The sequence below is a fragment of the Aphelocoma coerulescens genome, chromosome 1, assembly GCF_041296385.1.
Source record: "Aphelocoma coerulescens isolate FSJ_1873_10779 chromosome 1, UR_Acoe_1.0, whole genome shotgun sequence".
NCBI classification, from domain to species: Eukaryota; Metazoa; Chordata; class Aves; order Passeriformes; family Corvidae; genus Aphelocoma; species Aphelocoma coerulescens.
Window position 1 is genome coordinate 24421820 of NC_091013.1, and position 8801 is coordinate 24430620.

Sequence of the window (8801 nt, forward strand, 5' to 3'; positions counted from 1 at the left end):
GTTGGAAAAGTAAAAAATCCATAGAGGTGTAGGTTTTTCCAATCATGTTTGACAGAAGTTTCAATCAGACTGAATAGCAATAAGCAATCACATGCTTGTTTGTTTGTTTATACAGGAAAGTAGCAAAACTCAAATTGTTCCCATGAGTATCAGCAAGCAGTAGGCAGAATTAAGCACCTTCCCTTGCTGGAGATTAAAACAGACATTTTGAGTGGACAAGGAAGGGGAGACACCAAGTTAGCTCAGAATTTTACCTTGTTACCACTGCTACCTTCACAGAAGTCCTCTATGTAAGATTTGTCATTTCTGTTTCATGGAGAATGAGGAACTCTAGGCTCCAAATTTTACCTCTGACTGATGTAAATGGCCACAGATAATGACTTTATCCGGGGGGGGCAGGTAACCCCTATGAGTGAGGTTATGCAGAAAACAACTCTTATTATGTCAGGATCAGGCTGTGCCTGGAAGAACTGAGGTTTCTGTTTTTCGCTTAGATAACCAGGGACACACAGAGATCCCTCTGTGAGTGAGAAATTAAATGGCTCCAGAACTTGATGCAGGAGAGCTAATTAACCTGACCTTGCAGCTATATTGCTTCCAGGATGCAGGCTGTTATCCCTACATGGCACAGCATCCCTATCCATAGCCACAACAACATCTACCCAGCCAGCCTAGCAGTGCTGAGCACCTCAGTGCACTGAGACACGCAGACGTGCCCTGAGGCTTATCGCTCCCCAAATGGGCCTGGCAAACGGCCCTCCCACAAGCTTTATCATATTGCCAACCCTAATGCTCACTAGCTAGCTTGGCCACTGGTAGCAATCAATCCACAGCAGCCTGGAAGTTTGAGACAAGCTGTAAAAACTGACTGAGAAACCAGTTTAGATCAAGCCAAAATCCCTGCTGCTGAACTGAGCTTGCTCCCAGTCCCTGAGCTATTTGTAAGGTGAGCTTGTGTATCCCCAGATGACACTGTTGTCATTGCTGCTCTTGGAATGAGGGAGTACCCAGAGGGGAGAAAATGTATTTGTCAAACGGAGTTTAAAATGGAAAACAGTATAAATATACATTATCCTACTTGCAGTCCTTACTAAAAGTTGTGTTAGAACGGGGAGCAGCCTCAACTGCAGGAGCTCAAATGGGGTCTTAAGGAACTTTTTTTGCTACCTGTTCAAAGTCCATATTGTGCCCTATTACAACAGTATGAACAAGTGTGGAAAAAAGGTATGTAGGTTTTCTAGCAGTTTCATCAACACAGTTACATGGGAGAAGCCAGTACACCCCTGATTCAAGCAATCTGATTCTACAATGAGAAAAGCAGATTATAATCCCCTGTGCAGAAGGCCTTTGTGCTATTTCTTACAAACTTGGGTAAGACATATATTTTCTGGGGCTGTTCTTTAAAGTGTGTCACCACTGTGCAATATGACAAACTTAGAAGACCTTTTTTGTTTTGTTTTGCTTTGTTTCAATTTCATATCTAATTCCAGGTTACATAAAGGCTAACTTTTTACTTGGAAAGATTTTTCAGGATATTCCATTAAAATATAGTACTCTAGGAATAAAGTATTTGCTTTAAAACATGTTTTAAATATTTCTCTAATGTCAGTAAGACACTCTACAGTGTGACTTATGATGTCATAATTCACACCTAATGTGTTCATTGGTCCCTTGGCCTTTGGCCTTGTACCTAACAATGCAGTTGGTAGGGAATTATTATACCATAATTCACACCCTACTGTGTCTTATTGCTTAAGTAACCATACCCCCAGAGGTGTCTTAAAACTACCATTAAAGTTTATATTGTGTATCAAAATGTGTTTACAGGGCTGGGAAAATATACTATTGACATTTTGAAGTGTTGAGAAGTAGTTTTAGCAGAACTGTACAGTGCTTGTAAATTCATCTCCCCAGTGGAGTATGCACCAGCCAATTACAGTATTTCTTGAGTATATAAAGTCCTGTCTTTCACATTAAAAAATAGGTTAGACAAAAAAAAAGCCTTATGAATCTAATATTCTAAAGGGGAAGATTAAACTCTGTGGGCATGCTAATGCCCCTAATATCCAGTGAACAATCTAAAATATATTTATATTTGCAATAAAGCAATTTCAGGATGCTGGGATTATCATCAGATAATCACTCCTCCACATTGTGCCTTATTGCTTAATATTTAGTATGTGGAAAAACCGAAACGCCTAACAAATCGCCTTCAGCATAAGGTAAGAGGAATCAGATACGTATTACACTTTAAAAAGTTACTGGTCTTAAAGCCAAGAGAATTCTCAAACCATATTAAGCCACAATAAAAGAAAAACAACATCTATTGGCATGAGAAATTTTATAAAGCTTGTATACCTTACTTGTTACTCCTGAAATAGCACTTGGTGTTTTTTAGTTGCTGTAGTTACATTCCTATTGCAGATTTTAAGCAAAACTTTGTTTTTAAAAACTGATTTAGACGTTCAGAGAAATACATGCACCGATATTTTTCAAAAGATCTGTGTACAGCATGAAGTGATAAGCCTTTTAAAAATTTGTATTGTTTACAAAACAATAGTATGATTGTTGAGTAAGTGAAATGCATTTACCTTTTTTTTTGTCAGTGATCCTTTTTTATTCTAAAAGGTTTAATTACTTTCTTTAATAACTTTATTATACTGCAGATCTTTTGTGTGTGGGACAAAGAATTTCATTAACTTGCTAAGAAAGCATAATAGATTGTAGCATAGTTCTAAAGTGATAGTAATAGCCATATTAACTGTAGCTTTTAATTCTGCTGTATAGTATTGGCATCCCTAGTAATCCTGTTATTCTTATCTCTATAAAGCCTGCTAATATCTGAAATGCTCTGAGGAACTTAAAGTAAGTTTTGCCATTCGCTTGTTAAATAAATGTAACTAAACTCTGTACAAATCAGTTTTCCAGAATGGTATTAAACATTTCATGGCTTTGTGTTTTAAATATAAAATTTTTAAAAAGAGAACACCACCTGAGCATAACTATTTGACAATAGCTGAACAAAATAGAAGGAAATGCTTTTCTTCCAGTTCTGCTGTTCTCTGTATATTCAGGATTTTCCTTTTGAGAAGAAATAAATAAATCCCAGTGCTGGCTTACACTGTGGCTGTGAGAATTAGATCATTAGCAAAGACTGTCTGTCCTCCCCACTGTGGTTTGGCCTTTTCACCAACCCATGAATGTATGCTGGATCTGGTCAAATCATGCATTTTGCTGTGAAGTGTCATAGGCAAAAGTTCGGTCAAGTCATGATTTGACTTTTTGAGGATTTTTGAAAAAGAACCTCATCTTGAATTAGTTAGACATATTTATTTCAACCTTAAGTAGCTTGGTTTGGTTTTCATATATATGAATAAAGTCCCCTCTTAGCACTTTCCTATTTCCTTTCCTGTCAACTTAGCTTAATTCTCAATCAGACTTTTATGATAAAAAAAAGTTGTTAAATGAAATAATAGCATAGCATTTATGATTAATTTTTGAAAAAAGTCCTTTAAAATGCTGAAATAGAATATTTCAGTATTTCAACACCTTTGTCAGCTTTTCTAGCTGAAAGTATTTGTTGGATGCAGTCTGAGCTTACACATAATTTCAACTCTTCACAAACATACGTTTTCATAAATCCACTCTTCTCTGAAAGGACCACACTAATGGATATTTGTTTTGCGATGCAGGAGAACTGCTGAGGTCTTTTGAAGTATCAACAGGGAAAATTTGACAAGCATGGGTATATTTCTGTCATAACAATGTTCATGTGACAGTTATCAGCTAATGCTCATGCCCTCACTCTGTTTTATTTGGTCTCTAGCCCCTTCTCAGTCTACCTGGATATGTAGTCACCTGTCTCCTGTGAGAGTAATTAGAGTACAGAAAGAAAAGTGCTGAATCTGTCATATACTCCCAGAAAAAGGGGAGAAATGTTCTGCAGACTCTTTCTAATTAACACTTAATATAAATTACTCACATGTTTCCAACAATGAGTATTGGAATGCAACTTTCCCCCTGTCCAAATGTGACCAAACCACTAGGCTAGAAAGTTGTGGCAACTAAATTGCCACAGCTACTAAATGACTCTTTATGCAGATATAGCTCCTCTGTCTCACAACATAGTACAACTTGGTGGTCCCGAAATTATTTCAAGAACTAGGGGACCTGATTTTGTATCCTTTCAGGAAGACAGCTCCATGTGCTTTGTTTGAATTAAAACCATCTCTAGCTGGTTTTAGTGCAGACCCTCCCTAAAAGAGTGGTCTGAGCCTTACCAATCCGATAGGCAGGCAAAGAGTTGCCTGATCTGACAGGACTAAGATAGGAAAACGTTTGTCAGTGGATGGGTAAGTTTGGGTAAGTGCTGTGGAAATTTCCAGATATCATGACCTTCCTCAGGGTTCTGACCAGTGGCCTGAATATAGATTTGGTCTAAATTCTTGCCTAATGAATCTAGTCACAATCAGTCAATGCAGTTAAAAGTATCTTGAATAGAAATTACTCCTTTAGTCATCTAAATTTATATTTTAGTAACATGATTACTGAAAGTATTTAATCATGTCTAGCTTTTACTAATATAGCTCCTATGTCTGTAATATGAATTGAGCAGTTAGAAAAGGGAAAAATAAAAAAAGGCAATATGGAAATAAGTGCATTTGAAACATATCTTCTATGCTCATGCTGAGACTGGGGCTCCTTGGGTTTTAGAATTATCATAAGTAACATGCTAGTTGCCATATCATCAAAGATCAAGACAATGTCCCAAAAGTAACTCTCAAAGTTTAGAGACTTCCTTCTGGCCTTAAGCTTCTGTCCTATGTAGTCCCTGAGTTCTCATCAGGCATGAGGAGTTAGCAAAGTCAGACATCATGCAGCCTGAAAAGAGTGCATCTTTGGTCTCCTGGGGGAGACAAACATCCAGAGTCTTAGATTCTCTGGGGTGGGAAAGACATTCTATTTAGTTGATAAAAGGCACAACGATGGACCCTTTATATCAAATATCTCATGTTGGTGTGCTTGCTTTTCTAGACAAATATAACACTCTGTAGCAGGCTTATTTTTTCAATGGAGATGTTGATTTGTAGCTGGGGAATGTGGGTCTAGTTTAAGTCCATGATTTTACAAAGATCTTCAGTTAAGTTCAGGATTTGACCCCAGCTGATTTTTACGGCCCACAGGTAATTTACTTATTTCTGTGTGTTTAAAAGAGTCCTGCCAAACATTCAAATAAGATCTGCCAATACAAAATAAAAATAAAAAAAAAAAAAAAAAAAAAGGGACATATTTGTCTGGTATTTTATGTAATCCCTGTATAGGAATAAAAGGCCAGATCCTGCTGAGGAGTCAGTTGTCAGTTCCTATAAGGAAATTACACAAGACTGCCTTTTAAGTGCCTTGTCTCTGGACAGGCAGGCAGGACTAAACTGGGTTTCCATACTGGCTGTTCTAGACTTCCAGTTCCTGACTCCATCTGACTCCAAATTTCTCGTGAGGAAAGAGACACTGTACTCAGGGAGAAGAGGAGAATCATAGAATTGTTTAGGTTTGAAAAGACCTCTGAGATCGAGTCTGATAGTAAACTAAACACTGCCAAGTTCATCACTAGACCATGTCCCTAAATGTCGTCTCTACAAGTGTTTTAAATACCTCCAATCTAAACTGCCCTGGTACAACTTGAGGCCATTTCCTGTCATCCTATCACTGGTTACTTGTGAGAAGAGACAGGCCCCCACCTTGCTATAACTTCCTTTCAGGGAGTCGGAGAGGGTGATAAGGTTATATTCCTTTAGCACCAAGGCAGACTATTGAAAGTTCTTGTCCCCATGGGCAAAGCTGCTTCCTGTCCAATCAGCCCCCTGTTCTGTTGCATAGAGGTTTTCCAATGGGGATCCAAAATTTTGATTTGTTTTTGAACAATGTTAATCTTCTGCCAGCCATTCCTTCAGGCTGCCAGCATCCAGACACATCAGCCCTGTCCTCCAGAGATTTACTGAAGCATTGACTCTTCTTCATCTTGCTGCATACACAGAATTTGCTGTCTATTATGCACAAATGTTTTGACTGTACAGCTCATTAATAAAGATACTATTTTCCCCAGTATATTAACCCTGAACGAAAGCTACTATGTGGCTGACAACTGGACTTTATGCTGTTGTTTTGAACCAGGGGTCCAGCTATTTTGTTACCGGACATGAAGTCCACCTACCTGAGTCATATTTCATGAGTTAGATCATAGGCTGCTGTCAGCAGCCCTGGTTCGCAATAAAGTAGATAAAGAGGTGGTTGAAAATAAGTTCCAAGAAAGTAATCACTGGCAAGCTGGCAGGAAGGAGAGATTCCACGTTGGATCTCTTCTTAAGAGGCATCTGAGACTCACTTCTTTTCCAAATATTTATTATTTGAATAGATGCCTGAGAAAGAAGAACTTATATAAAACCAAGGATGGCACCAAACTCAAATGAGCTGGTAAGAGTGCTGGGGCAGAATTCAAAATGATGCTGAAAAACTGCCAAAGGTTCTCCCACAGTATGGGAATATAAGAGATGCTCATTTAGCTGTCAGTGGAGAAAAGCATGCCCACAGTCTGACACGCAACAGGGCTTCAAGACTCAAAGCTCTCCAGAGAGGCAGGAAAAAATCAGTTTCGGAAGACCATGTCTAGGAACCGAGTATACTCTGGTGGAGTTTCTGTGTTTTGTACTGAGACAGTGATCTATGGTGGCACACAGCACTTGGCATGAAAAAAGCTGTATCGTCATAAGTGTGGTATTGCATAGAGATACACTTTGTGAATGTGTGTGTGCATGTCTCTGTAAACTTAACATGTTCTCCTTAGGTGTCACTACAAATAAAGCCCTTATAGGAACACTGGGATTCTCAATTCGAGCTTGACGAAAGGCCTGCAAATTCTATTCCATTATATGTCTTCACATGTTAGAAACGTTCTCCTTTCCCTGTACAGTCCATGATAGCTCCAAATCCTGTTATTTGGAGAAATAATACTTCCTATGTCTCCCTCTGCTTTTCATACATGGAAATAATAGGTGGGTGAGAGTTCTGTGAGAAGATAAAGCAAGAGTTAGCTCTGTTTGGGTACAATCAGAGAACATATCACAGGTACCACTGGACAAGAAAGTAGTTTCACAAGACCATGACAGTTGAAAATTAGGAAGCAAGTGATTTTGTCTCTCTCTGTGTTGCTTTTCTTTTTTCATACATTTTCTCATACATTTAAGTTACAAAAAATGACATACTTAGATTATGGCAATGAATCTTAAAAACACAGAATCCTTTAGGCTGGAAAAGACGTAAGAAAAAAGGTCTTGAAATTGCCAAGAGCCATCTTTTTATCCAGATACTGCTATTACAAGATCCATTTTGCTTTGTTGCAGCCTTGAAATGAAGGTACATGAAGATAAGATTGAGAGCAGCCCTGAGAAGGACTTGGGGAGGTTGATTGTCAAGAAGCTCAACATGACCCGGCAATGTGCACTCGCAGCCCAGATAGCCAACCCTGTCCTGGGCTGCATCCAAAGCAGTGTGGGCAGCAGATCAATGGGAGTGCTCCTCACCCCTTTCTCTGCTCTTGTGGGTCTCCATCTGCAGTGCTGCATCCAGCTCTGGGGTCCCCAGCACAGGAAGGACATGGACCTGTTGGAGTGAGTCCAGAGGAAGATGGTCAGACAGCTGGCAGTCCTCTCCTATAAGAACTGCCTGAGAGAGTTGGTGTTTCTCAGCCTGGAGAAGAGAAGGCCCTGGGGAGACCTTAGAGCACCTTCCAGTACCTAAAGGAGGCTATGAGAGAGATGGAGAAGGACTTCGACAAAGGCTGTAGTGACAGGATAAGGGGTAATGGCTTTAAACTGACAGAGGGCAGGTTTAAATTAGATATTAGGAAGATATCTACTGTGAGGGTTGTTGAGACACTGGAACAGGCTTCCCAGAGATGTTGTGGATGCCCCATCCCTGGAAGTATTCAAGGCCAGGGTGGATAGAGAATCTGTGCTCCCTTCTGTAGTGGAAGGTGTCCCTGTCCATGGCAGGGGCATTGGAACTAGATGATCCTTAAGGTCTCTTCCACACCAAACCATTGTGTGATTCTACAATACCACATTTCAAATATGATAAGGTAAACCTCTGTAATCATTCAGCTTTTGAGGTCAATGAGATTGCTAGCTAAGGGTGAGCTGTGATAGGTTTCTAACAGATGATGAAGCCATGAACTCATTTCCCCACAGGATTTCAAACTGACAACAAGTTGTAGCAAAAGCTCACACTTAGTTTAAGCATTGAATGTCGTCCTATATACAGAAGACAAAAGACATGCTGCTGCTTTCATAAATGTTCTTCTGAATTATAAATGGTTACTTAATAGATATGAGAATGTCTCTCACCTTTACTGAGATTAGTTGGTCTTGAAGAGGCTACTTCATTATCAGAAACAAGTGGGAACCACCACTGAAAATATTTCCCACAGCTTTTTGGGGTCAAGTGACTTGCTCTGAGAACTCATTATAGCCTCTAATAAAAGCACAGCTCCTTGTTTCTAATTGCAGAACCTAGTTCAGACAATTCCTAATTTAAACACATGTAAACACATAGAGGGATATAAAACCCACAGGCTGTGACCCAAGACCCCTGGCAACTGGAAGGGGTCATTCAGACACACAGAAGTTTCTGATTTCAATCTGATCATTGACCTCCATAGTAGTGAGCTTCATGTAAAGTGTGCCCTGAAAACTTTTGTAGGCAAGATGCTTGTGGCTTTGGAAGTTTTACTTTTCCCCCTGATTACA